Consider the following 13,381-nt stretch of genomic DNA (forward strand, 5'->3'; position numbering starts at 1 on the left):
ACTGGGGAAAAAACAGGGAAAAATCAAGAAAAAAAAAGAGGAAGAAGACCAGGGAAAAAAAAGGGAAAATCAAGGAAAAAAATCAGGGTAAAATGATGAAATAAAGTGGGGAGAAAACCTTGTAAAATGGGAAAAAAATGGGGAAAAGCCAGGAAATATTAAGGAAATGAACAGGCAAAAATCAGGAAAAATCAGGAAGAAATGGAGAAAAATTGGGAAAAATCAGAAAAAAAAATCAGGAAAAAGTGGGGAAAAAAACGGGGGGAAAAATTGTGAAAAATGAGGGAAAAATCAGGAAAAAAGAAAAAAAAAAGAAAATCTGGAAAAAATCTGGGAAAAAATCAGAAAAAAATTAATGAAAAAAATTGGGGGAAAATCAGGGAAAAAATTGGGAAAAATCAGGGGAAACTAGGAAAAATTAGGGGGAAATCAGGAAACATAGAGAAGAAACTGGGAAAAACAGGAAAAATTGGGGGAAAAAGGAGGGAAGAATCAAGAAAAAAATAGGGGAATTCAGGAAAAACTGGAAAAACTAGAAAAAGTGGGAAAAATGCAGAAAAATTAAAGAAAACAGGAAAAAAATCAGGAAAAAATGGGAAAAAAAGAGGAAAAAAAATTGGGAAAATACCAGGAAAAAATGAGGAAAATCATTGACAAAGCGAGGAAAAGAAAGACAAAAATAATCTGGAAAAAGCAGGAAAAAATGGGGAAAAAAACTAGGAAAAAATGGGAAAAATCAGGAAAAAACCAGGATGAAATCCACCTATCCCATTTTTCCATGGAATTTTGGGAATTGCCTACTTGGGAGGTGGTAGAAGAATTTCCAGACCAGGGAATGCAGGAAGCGGGGAAAGCTAGAATTGCGGATGAGCTGGTCCAGATTTTTGGGAAGGTAGATGGCTGGTCCTCTTCCAGCTTCCACAGTGTTCAGATGAATCCCACACCTCCTTCCGGCTGGAAATTATGGAAAAATCATGGGAAAGTTGTGATTCAAATTCATGGAGTTTTGCCTCCAAAACACCCTTTTTTCCTGCCATAATTTCTATTCTCCCCCCCCCGCCCCCAAAATTTCAATTTTTCCCCCTCCAAAATATTAATTTTTGGGATAATTAAATGGGGAAGATAGGGGGAAATGTGGAAAAATAGGATGGAAATGGAGAAAAAAAGGGGAAAAGTTGGGGAAAACTAGAGAAAAATGGGGGAAAGAAAAATGGGAGAAAAAATGGGGGAAAATCGACCCAAAATGGGATAAAAATAGGGAAAAATGGGATGGAAATGGAGGAAAAATTGGGAAAAATGGGAGAAAGAAATGGAAGAAAATGGGGATAAAATTGTGGAAAATTGAGATAAAACCTGGATAAAAATAGGGGGAAAAATAGGGAAAACTGGGATAAAAATCAGAATAAAAATGGTAAAGATGAGGCAAAAATGGGGGAAAATGGAAGAAAATGGGGAAAATAGGAGAGAACATGGGGAAAAAACTGGGGGAAATGGAGCAAAATTAAGGTAAAATAGGGAAATGGAAAATAAATAGATTAAAAAGGGGAAAAAATGGGAAAAAATAGGAAAACGTGGGGAACAATTTGAGTAAAAATGGAGGAAAAACAGGAAAAAAAATCAGAAAAAATGGGAAAAAAAGAGGAAAATGAGATAAAAACGGGAGAAATGGAGGAAAAAAAGAAAAAAGTGTGGAAAAAATTGGGGAAAAATAAAAAATAGGATAAAAATGGGGGAAAATGGTATGAAAATGGGATAAAAATTAGAAAAAATAGAGCAAAAATAAGGAAAAAATGGGGGAAAACTGGATAAAAATGTGGAAAAATGGGATAAAGTGGAGACAAATTGTACTCTAATAGGGAATGACTGGGAGTGATTTGGCTTATCGTGGGGCACAGAGGAAACTGGAGCCACAGGGGGTGAGCAACTGGGCAATGCTGGGAGCAGCCACTGCCGGCACCGGGAGCCCCGAACCCCTTTCCCGGCCATGCCGGACCCGCATCCCCCCGGCCCCTTTGCCGGGGCTCTGCCGCCACCGCCACCGGGACCCCCCAAAAACACCTCCCGGGGACCCCCGGGGTGCCCCCGAGGGGCATCTGCGGCTCGGCTCTGGAGCCCTGCCATCCCCAAACATCCCCCCCAAAAACCCCAAAGCCAGGGAGCCCCGGGGGATTTGGGGCGAGCTCCCCCTCCCCGGGCACCTGCGGGATGGGGGGCGATGGTCCCGAAGGAGCTGCAGATGCAGAGAGCGGGGAGCGCAGGTGGAGCCTCCTCTGCCTGCTCCAGCTCTTCCTCCTCCTGCTCCTCCTCTTCCTCCTCCTCTGTCCCTCCTCTTCCTCCTCCTCTGTCCCTCCTCTTCCTCCTCCTCTGTCCCTCCTCTGTCCCTGGGCGTGGTTCGGAGCCCTCGGGTGAGCGGGGCCGGGCCGGGACACGATGGGAAAGGGCTGGGTCCCCCCCAAACCGAGCTGGGGGCAGCGGAGCTTTGGGGGAACAATGGGAACGGGGCGGGACAGGGGAACAGGGGGAGGTGGGAGCACTGAGGGTCCCCCAGTTCACCCCAGGAGCCCCAAGCCCCGTCCCAGCCCCCCCAGTTCCCCCCGCAGCCCCGGCTGAGGGGGGCTCAGCCCAGGAGCCGCCGTCGTTCGGGGCTCCCCCGAGTGCAGGAACGGGAGAGTTCCCGGCTCGGGGAGGCCCCAGCACAGGAGGGGATCTTGTCCCTCTTCCAGCGCCTTTCAGGGTCTTCAGGCCCCTCTCAAGAGGAGTTTTTCTCTTTTTCAAGTTTTTTTGGGGGGGATCCCACCACTACAGGGGTGTTTTTTCCTCCCCATTTTAGGGTGTTTGTGCGGCCGCAGCCCCACAAGCCCCTTTTGAGGGGGGATCATGACGGCTTTAAGTGACATTTTTAGGGGTGTCCCCACCCCAAGCCCCTGTAGGGGATGTTTTGTCCCCCAGGGTGGATTTTGGGGGTTCTCTCTACCATGGCCGCTTTAAGGGCCCCCGGTGTTGTCGGGTCCCACTGTAACTCCTCTTAAAAGGGCAACACCGCTCCCGTTGGTTCCGGCAGTGGAGCCCGGGAGGGGTTGGGGGTCCCGGGAGGGGTTTGGGGGTACCTGGGTGATGCCGATGAAGGTGATGGGGTCCCCATGCTGGGTGCAAACCTTTGTGAGGGGTTCCTGGGGATTTTCAGAAGTCCTGGGTGGTTTTGGGGCCACGGTGGTTTTTGGGGGGTTCCCAAGGGGGTTCACAGGGGTCCTGATGAGGGAATTTGGGCGATCCCGGGGGTGGAATTGGGGGTCCCAAGGCTGTTTTGGGGAACCTGCTGGTGATGGAGATGGGGACCCCATGCCAGGTATGAACCTTCTCAACGTCTGTATGGGATTTTGTTGTCTTGGGGGGTTTTTGGAGCATCCAGGGCTGTGTTGGGGATCAGGGGAGGTTGGGGCGTCCCGGGGGCTTTGGGGGTTCTCGGCAGGTTTGGGGGTACCTGGGCAATGCGGGTGGCAGTGCTGGGGATCCCGTGCCGGGTTTGAACCTTCTCACTGCGCACGGGCAGCGTCAGCGTGTTCAGGGAGATCCTGGGGGGCCCGGGGGGTCACCCCAAATCCCAGGGACCCCAAATGCTGAGGGACCCCCCCGAACTGCCCTCACCGCTGGATCTGCCGCAGGCAGGGGGGCACCAGCACTCGGCCCCCACCCTCCACCATCACAGGGGGGCTGTGGAAGAAATCTGGGGGTGCACGGACAGGTCGGGTGGGACCCCCAAAGTCCTGGGGGAGGGGACACAGGGGGACATCCAGGAATTCCCGTTATGGGGGAAAGAAGAGGGACCAGGAAGAGTTTGGGGGTGGCTTGGTGGGTCATGGTGAGGACCCCCAAGAGTCTTGTGGGGGTGGGGATGGCAAGGAACAGGGTGATCCCAAGGATGGGGTTGGGGGGGAACCGGACTGGAGCTCCCATGGCTGCGGGATGGGGAGATCTGCCTATGGAATTCCATGGGAATGGCATCGCAGTGAGATCCATCCATGGAGATCTCACGGGAATGGGATGTCTGAAATCCATCCATGGAATTTGCATGAGAATTCTCACGTTCCCAAATTTTGCCCTCCCAAATCCTGCATTCTCAATTCCCATATTCCCATGGCAATTCTGCCCTCCCCACCTTTACACTCCAGCACCTCCCGCCCATATCTGACATATTTCCGGAGACATTCCCTGCAGCTGTGAGCCAGGGAATTTGTTAATCCCTCAGCCTGGATCTCAGGGATCCCCATGGCGATGCCACAGTTGCCATCGCAGCCCCACAGATCCCCCAGCCCCGGCTCCCCCTGCTCAGCCCCGCTCTGGCTGTGCCGCTGCTGCAGCATCTGCAGCTCCCCGCTGGCCCCGCCATTGGCGCCGCTCTTTGCTGCCCGCCAGTGGCAGCCCGAGGCTGCAGTGACGTCACCGGTCGCTGGGCAGATCCCGGCGGCGCAGGGCGGCCAAGGCGGAAGCGAAAGTGCCCGAGGGAGCGCGGGGGGAGGAGACGGGGCAATTCCAGGGAATTCCCCTGGATCCCCTCCCGGGATCCCCCGGGACCCTCCTCGGCCGCGCACTGCGGGACCCCCGGGACAAACTGGGCTGAACTCCCGGGCCCTGCGCCCAAACTCTGCCTGGAACCCGCCGGCTTCGGCCCAAAGCGGGGGAAGCCCCGAGATCCGCGGATCCCATTTTTCCTGCGGCTGCGGCTCCCCAGCCCCGGCGGAGCAGGAGCGGGCGCTGGGAGCCCGAGCCCCGATTCCCAATCTCCTTCCCTCTCTCTCTCTGCTGCTCTCTCCCTCTCCTTTGGGTGATCAGAAATGCCAGAGCGGCTGGAGAGCCCCGTGCCCAGCTCGGCTTTCCCTGGAAAGGGAGGCCTGGGGGTGCGGTGCCCCGGGATGGCCGGGAATGGGGCTCCGGGGGTCCCCGGGCTGACGGAACCGGGGGATCCAGGGGCTGCCAGGGGAGGATCCCCGGGAAAGGGGGTGCAGGGCGCTGTTGGTGCAGGAGAAGGGGCTGCAGGGGGTCCCGGAGCTGGGCAAGGAGATGCGGGGGGGTCCCAGGGCCCAGGAATGGGGATCCAAGGGGGTCTGGAAAAGGCTGAGCAGGAAATCCAGGATTGCAGACCTAATTCACATCAGAGACAAAGAAATCCGGATGCAACAGGAAACCAAACACTAAGGACTCCACAACTTGGAGACAATGAACACTAAACCAATGGATTTCTATGGGTTCAGACTGAATAAAGTTTAGGAAACATCTAGTAAAACTCACATGTCATGGAATGATTTTCTCTGCACATGCAGACTATGTGTGGCTGAAATGATTCTGTTCAGAATCAAGTCATGCCTTATTTCTCTGGAGACATTGTTGGAGAGTTTTTGCTTTTCACAGTTTCAGTGAAAGGATTACACCATTAGAAGAACTTTTTGCAGTAATTCTACTTTTCTGTTGTCAGTTCTGCTTGGGCCAGGGGTGTGAGAATCAGTGTTTAGTCAGAGAAGAAAAAGAAAATACTTGATTGCTTTCTAATTTTTGTTTTTATGTTTGTGCGTGGCTCTTAGGGATGGCAAAATTACGGTATGGGTTTTTCCATGTTCACCTTTAAGCTGCATTTTGAAAACTAGAAGACCTTGAAAGGAGGCCCTTTAAAATGTAAACAGTTAATAGAAAATTGTTTTAAAAAAACAACAAAGAAACAGCAGATGGGGGAGGGAGCCCTCCATGTGAGTCATCCCATGGCTGCCCAGGAAGAGAAGCTTCATTCCAGGCAGCCAGCAGAGGAGCTTTAGAAATGCAAATTAACACCTCTGGGGCAAAGCCTGGACAATGTACCAGGGTGTTCCTGCCTGGGGGAGGAATTGGGCTGAATTCCTCTGCCCCTCACCCCAAGCTCTGCCTGGGGGCACAGGCAGAATTTGCACAGCTAAAGGCAGATCCCATGGTGAGGATATCTGACTCTGCAGCAGAAATTGGTTAAGCTAAAAAGGAAAACTGCAAATGGACAATGTTGTGAAAATTTCACTATAAAAAATGGGGGAGAATCATCCCACTCACCACCTCAACTTGTGCTCTCACTTTCTATGTTATCCAGGGTGAATTAGAGCACTGGGGTTTATTTGCTACCCCAAGCGAAATCAGTTGGGAATCCAAGTATGTGCTGATTTAATTAGAGAAAAGCCCAAAATTGATGCAGCCCTGCCCAGAGGGAGCACCCAAAAATGGGGAAAAGATGAACAGCCACCAGAACAAATCCTGCAACACCACGGACCAGGCCCTGGGAACCCTAATGAATTCATATCAGGAGCCAGAGAACTAATTTATTATTTCCATGGTATAATTAGATTACAGGATGTCCTCAAAATAATACCCAACCAGACAGCTCCAGTTCCAGAATTCCCAACCAATCCACCCAGATGAGGAACACATTTCACCATGGGATGGAGTCACATTATCTTTTAGCAGAAAAAGGAGGCAGAGTTTGTGGAAAGTTAAATTACTCAAACTGCTGCTGGCAAATAGATCACAGAGGAAAAGTGGAGAAACAGATAACAAAGGATATAAGAAAAGAGCTCATGTACTGGTCCAAACATGGAAAGGATGGGAATGGGCAACATTTCTGTGGTTCCCTGGCAGACCATGGGTTAAACAAATGCAGTTTCTCCTCTTACATTCTACAGCAACTCTCATCTTTTCACCATGCACACACCTTGCTGAGTGCAGCTCATTCAGCAGCTGAGCAAGGGGATGCAGGGGGCAGCCAGGCCTCCTGAGCCACAAACGGCTACAAAAGGACAGCGAATGAGGGCACTGAGAGCAATCCCAAAATCAAAGAACACCCAGGAAAGAAAAAACAGAGTCAGTGAGTGAATCTGCTTGCAGATAGGGCCAAGGACTTGCACATAAGGAAGCAATGGGGAAAAGCCTCAGTTTCAGAAAATGTTACTAATTGACAAGGACCGCTGCTCTGACAAAGTCCCGCTAAATTCCTGAACTTCCAGAAGAACAAAGACTTAACAGAGCCATCAATATCGGATGTTATACAAAAGTGGTGGGTACATATTAACCGGGACATGCAGGAGGCAGATGGGGAAGTCTGAACCTTCCAAGCACCTCCGCCAGTGGGGAAAGGGACAGGGACACGCGGCCGGGAAAATCAGGACAAAAACGAGGCCGCGTCCTCCAGCAGCTGGAGAGAGCGCACGGCAAATGCCCCATGGCCTCTCCCTTTGGGCAGCAATAAAGTCACTCTCACACCGCTCCTCGGGCTCCTTTGGCCACACAAACCTCTGGCGCCGGGAATTTTCCCGCCCAGCCCCGGGCACAGCGCAGCCACCTCCGGGCTACCGACACGAACCGGGACGAGCCAGCGCTGCTTCGGCACCGGCTCCTGCCGAGGCCCCAGCGGGAAGGAGACCGCGGGCAGCCGCTCCCGCAGCGTCCTCACGCCAGGGCCAACACGGGCCGGCCACGGCACAAGCCACCCGCCACAGCCCCCTGCCGCCCCCTCCCGGGCCCGCAGCGAGCCCCGAGCCCCCGCAGAACCGAGCGCGGCTCCCACCTGCGATGGCTGGGGCCGCCTCCGAGCTCCGCCGCCGCCTCACCGGGCTCCGGCCGCTGCCGCCGCTGCCGGGCCCGCACACACGCTCCGGCAATGGCGGCTCTCCTGCCCCACGGCCGCCCTGGGGGCGCCAGCGGGGCCGGGCTTGTCCCCGCTCTGCCCAATCAGCGCGCGCCAGAGCCACGAGTGACAGCAAAAGCAGCCAATCGCAGCCAGCGGCGGGCTCTGCACACGGCACAGCCCCGCCCCGCGCTCTCAGGGCCCCCCGGGCTGTGTGAGGGGAAGGGCGGAGATGAGGAACAGGCCTGGAACGGGCCCGGCCCGAGCCGCCATTGAGCTCCCAACACAAACAAAGTTCTCCGCAGCTCCCGGCCCGCCTGTCCCTGCCCTGGGTGTTCGGTGGCTCCGGCTCAGCGGGAATCCCGGGAGCCTCACTTCTCCCGGCGCTAATTAGGAGCATCAGTGCATCGCTCGGATTTCTCCCAAAAAGGGAAAACCGCCCCAAATCCCTGTGGATGAGTGGGGGAGGAGAGAGATTTCTGGCAGAAAACTCCAAAAACTCCGAGCAGGATCATGAGAAGTAAAGGAAGACCCTTAAAACCAGCTTCCCCCACCCCTCCCTCCTCCCAGCTGCGCCTCCTCCCCCGGCAGTGCAGGGACACAGGGAATGGGGCCATGGTCACTCCATCCCCCGGGGCTTTTCCCGCTGCTCAGGGACAGGAGTCGTTCCCCTGCTGCACCCTGGGCTCTCTCCCACCGGAGACTTCTCCAGGAACTTCTCCAAGCTGAGTCCATCCCATGGGGAACAGCCCCTCACAGTGCTGCAGCGTGGGTCACTCTGCCACGGGGTCAGTCCTTCTGAAAAGAACAGGCAAGGAGAGCAGCTCCTTTTTAATGCCTTTATTGAGGGCAGCTCTAGGTGGGGGAAGCTCAACCACTGCTGTTCCAAATGGATGACCCAGAGGAAAAAATGTTCAATATTGCCACAGGGCAGAGCTGGGGATTCTGCCTTCAGGTGAGCCTCTAGAAGGACTCTGGTTTACTGTAAATCTTGGGTAGTCGTGGAGAGCAAATGTGGTTTAGTTATGGTGATAAAGTCTGGAACATCAGTCAATTGCTCAATGTTCTCCCTTGCTCCTTAGTGTAGTTTGGAGTCTGGTTTGTGCCCTGGCTCGCTGATTCTAGGGGTCTTTGGATGTTAATCCCACTTCCCCTGGGTGCTACCCCCATGGGAGTTGGGCTCATCTACACACTGGGTGCTGTCATCGGTGCCATGGGGGGTGCCGGGAGCAGCAGAGGCAATAGACAAGCCCAGGTGGCATTAACAAGGCTGGTACAACAACATTGGTATTTACCAAACATGACACAACATGAGCTATATTAACAAAGAAGGCCCCTTACGGTGACAACATTCTACTGCTCAAACTGTAAAACATCTTTGTGTACTGATCAGGAGGTCACGATTTACTCTTTACAATCCTGATGCTGAATGTCTCCTGAGGAGGTCTGGTCACAGAGAAGAATGAGCCCCTTTTGGGCTGCCCCTGTTTGGACAACCTGCTCCTCACCCCGAGCCTCAGCATGTCTGACATCGCCCACCTGGGACTGACATCCCAAAGCATTGAGAACATTTATCAATTTTTGTTTATCATTAAAATCTAATTAATTTATAAAAATAAAATTTTACTTTTTATAATAATATTATTCTGTATTCTTATAACCTTGTTTTTGCATTTATATAAAAGAATTGATACCTTTTCAGGAACAAAAAACATTATTGTTCTCTGGCTCTAAGTACCACAATTCCCTTCATTAATTAACTGACCTCTATTTCTCCCTCTTTATGCCAATTACTCCTATTTTTAGCCCATTAATCATAATTTTGAAATTATTCTCAGACAGGGTAAAAGGGGCCACTTTGGGGTCCGTGGAGACTTTTCTGGGGAACATTTGGGGCAGCTTTGTGTCTGGGGAGGGAATTTAGAGAGAACTTGGGGGTCTGGAGGACACTTAGGGGAATCGAGTGCGCACTTGGAGGGGCATTTAGAGATTCTGTGGGACAATTCGGGGTCAGGGGGACACTTGGGGGTCAAGGGGGGGAAATCTGGGGACCCTTTGGGGTCCGGGCGGGCACTCGGGGGGCTGTAACAGGGAATCTGTGGGCCGCGGGGGATGATGGGAGCTGTAGGCGCCGGTATAATACGGTTTAAAGGTGCCGCGGAGCATCACGGGAGTTGTAGGCGCACCTCCAAAATCCCACAAAATTGTTCGTATGTCTTCAAAATCCCTCAAAATTAAAAAAAACCCCACAGAATTTATTGAAACTTCTCAAACCCTACGAAATCCAGAAACATCCCACAAAATCTCCACAAATTTCTACAAAATCTGAGAAAAATCCCTCTAAATTCTTCAAGTCTCCTCAATATCCCACAAAATTCCACAAAAATCCCACAAAATTCCAGAAACATTCCAAAAATTTCCCTAAATCTTCTTAAAACACTACCAAATTCCAGAAACGTCCCACAAAAACTCCACAAATATCCACACAATCTAAGAAAAATCTTTCAAAATTCTTCTTCAAAAGTCTTCTCAAAATCCCACAAAATCCCAGAAAATTCCACAAACATCCCTCGAAATTCCACAAACATCCCACAAAATCTCCTCCAATTTTCATACAATCTATGAAAAATCTTTCAAAATTCTTCAAGTCTCCTCAAAATCCCTCAAAATTCCAGAATCATCCCTCAAAATTCCAGAAAAATACCACAAAATACCACAATCATCCTAACAAACTCTCTAAATCTTCTCAAAACCCTACCAAATTCCACAAACATCCCACAAAATTCCAGAAAAATCTTCTCAACACCCTACCAAATTCCAGAAACTTCCCACAAAATCTTTACAAATTTAAACACAATCTAAGGAAATCTTTGGAAAATTCTTCAAGTATCCACAAAATCTCACCAAATTCCAGAATATTCCACACCATTCCAAAAACACTGCACAAAATTCCAGAAACGTCCCACAAAATTCTTTACGTGTCTCAAAATCCCACAAAATTCCAGAAAAGCATCACGAAATTGTGGAAAACCCCTCAAAATTCCCTAAACCTTCTCAAAACACTACCAAATTCCAGAAACATCCCACAAAATCTTTACAAATTTCCACACAATCTACGAAAAATCCCCCAAAATTCTTCATGTCTCTTCAAAATCCGTCAAAATTCCATGAAAATCCCACAAAATTCCACAAAAATCCCATAAAATTCCAGAAACATCCCACAGAATTCCAGAAACATCCCACAAAATTCCCTAAATCTTCTCAAAACCCTACCAAATTCCAGAAACATCCCACAAAATCTTTTCCAATTTCCATACAATTTAGGAAAAATTCCTCAAAATTCTTCAAGTCTCCTCAATATCCCAAAAAAATCCTGAAACATCCCATAAAATTCTTTAAATTTTCTCAAAATCCCACAAAATTCTTGAAAAGCATCACAAAATAGTGAAAAAATCCCACAAAACGCCCTAAATCTTCTCAAAACCCTACCAAATTCCAGAAAAATCCCACAAAATCTCCTCAAATTCCCCATATTTAAGAAAAATCCCTCAAAATTTTTCAAGTCTCCTCAATATCCCACAAATTGTCCAGGAAAAATCCCTCAAAATTCCCAAAACATCCCACAAAATCTCCACAAATTTCCACACAGCCTCAAAAAATAACTCAAAATTCTTCATATCTCCTCAAAACCCCTCAAAGTCTAAGTAAAATCTAACAAAATTATTTAAATTTTCTCAAAATCCCACAATATTCCAGAAACATCTCACAAAATCTCAACAAATTTCCACAAAATCCCAGAAAAATCCCTCAAAATTTTTCAAGTCTCTTCAAAATCCCACAAAAGTCCAGAGAATTCCACAACATTCCAAAAAAATCCCACAAAATTCCAGAAAAATCCCAGAAAAATGTTTACATTTTCTCAACATCCCACAAAATTCAATAAAAATCCCTCAAATTTCAAGATAATCCCAGAAAATTCAAGAAAAATCCCTTAAAATTACTTAAATTTTCTCAAAATCCCATTAAATTCCAGCAAAATTTCACGAAATTGCTGAAAAATTAAAAAAAAACCCCTAAATATTTTCAAAATCCTACCAAATTCCAGAAACATTCCACAAAATGCCCTCAATATCCTGCAAAATTCCACAAAAATTCCATAAAATTTTACAAATATCTCACAAAATTCCGGTAAAATCTGATTAAATGGTTAGTGTTCAGGAACACACATAATCGCAAATGATCATATGCAGGTGCTTTATTAAGAGATCTGGGTGTCAGGGGTACACAGACCCAAATCTGACCCATCTTGGTTTTGGACTGAACATGTTTTTATACTCTATCATTATATAACTCACATATTAATTACTAAACTTACATTGTTCTATTGTATGCATTGTTTTTACCTAAGCATGGATTTCTCGTGATAGCCCCATGCCCCCTCACATTGTTCCTCATGTTCTTTAAACAATAATTATATCCAATCATATCTAACAATTGTATCATGATCATCTACTGATTACACAGGTGCAGTTTGACCTGATCTTTAGCAAGTACAAGGCCTAACATTTCCCAGGGCCTACTTTTCCAAGGCCTTTCCAAACCTAACTTCCTTTCTAAGTCCCCAAATTTTCTAACATTTTGAGACCTTTTACTATCACTTACAGGACTTGTGCTCCAGACCCCTCACCAGCCTTGTTGCCCTTCTCTGGACACGCTCCAGCCCCTCCATGGCCTTCCTAAATTGGGGGCCCAGAACTGGACACAGCACTCGAGGTGCTGCCCAACCAGTGCAGAGTAGAGGGGAGGAATCCCTGCCCTGCTCCTGCTGGTCACACCGTTCCTGATCCAGGCCAGGGGCCATTGGCCTCCTTGGCCACCTGGGCACACTGCTGGCTCATGCCCAGCCCGCTGTCCATCAGTGCCCCAGCTCCCTTTCTGCCTGGCTGCTGTCCAGCCACTCTGTCCCCAGCCTGGAGCACTGCAGGGGTTGTTGGGGCCAAAGTGCAGGACCTGGAACTTGGACTTGTTAAACCTCACCTTGTTGGGTTTGGCCCCTGGATCCAGCCTGTCCAGCTCCCTGTGCAGAGCCCTCCTACCCTGCAGCACATCAACACTCCCAGCCAACCTGGTGTCACCACGGTTCCATGGGGCCCTAGAGTGTCACAATGGTCTCCAGGATTCCATGAAGCCTCCCAGCAATCCAATTTTGGATCATACTGGGAGTGACTGGACTCATACTGGGAGTATCTGAGAATGACTGGGAACACACCATGCACATCATCCCCCATACTGGGGGTGACTGGGAGCAACTGGGAGCATGCTGGGAGCCAATGGCATCATACTGGGACTGACTGGGTTGATCTAGCCAGAGGCAACTGGGACCATCCTGGGAGTGCTGCCATGTGACAAGGATCATACTGGAGCTTACTGGGCTCATGATGGTGTTGAAAGGGAACAGCTGGGATCTCTGAACACCAAAGGTTCCTTTCCTGCTCACTGAAGAAGGAGCTTCCCAGTATCCATGTGTGAGGTGACCTTCACCTGAACCAGATGCTGTTAGGAGAAAAAGCTGCCTCTGCTAGAAAATCCCACACAACAAGTCAATGCCAAGAGAGCATTTTGCTTTCACAACTTCCCTCCTGGAGCCACAGTCCTTTTGGATCACACAGCAAGCAAGAGAACAGCACAAAATACAAGGCTGTGTCCAGTTTTTGGCTGGACCAGCAAACAGAGGGAGGAATGCCAGGG

Source organism: Cyanistes caeruleus, unplaced genomic scaffold (assembly GCF_971803275.1).
Source record: "Cyanistes caeruleus unplaced genomic scaffold, bCyaCae1.hap1.1 HAP1_SCAFFOLD_293, whole genome shotgun sequence".
Taxonomy (NCBI): Eukaryota; Metazoa; Chordata; class Aves; order Passeriformes; family Paridae; genus Cyanistes; species Cyanistes caeruleus.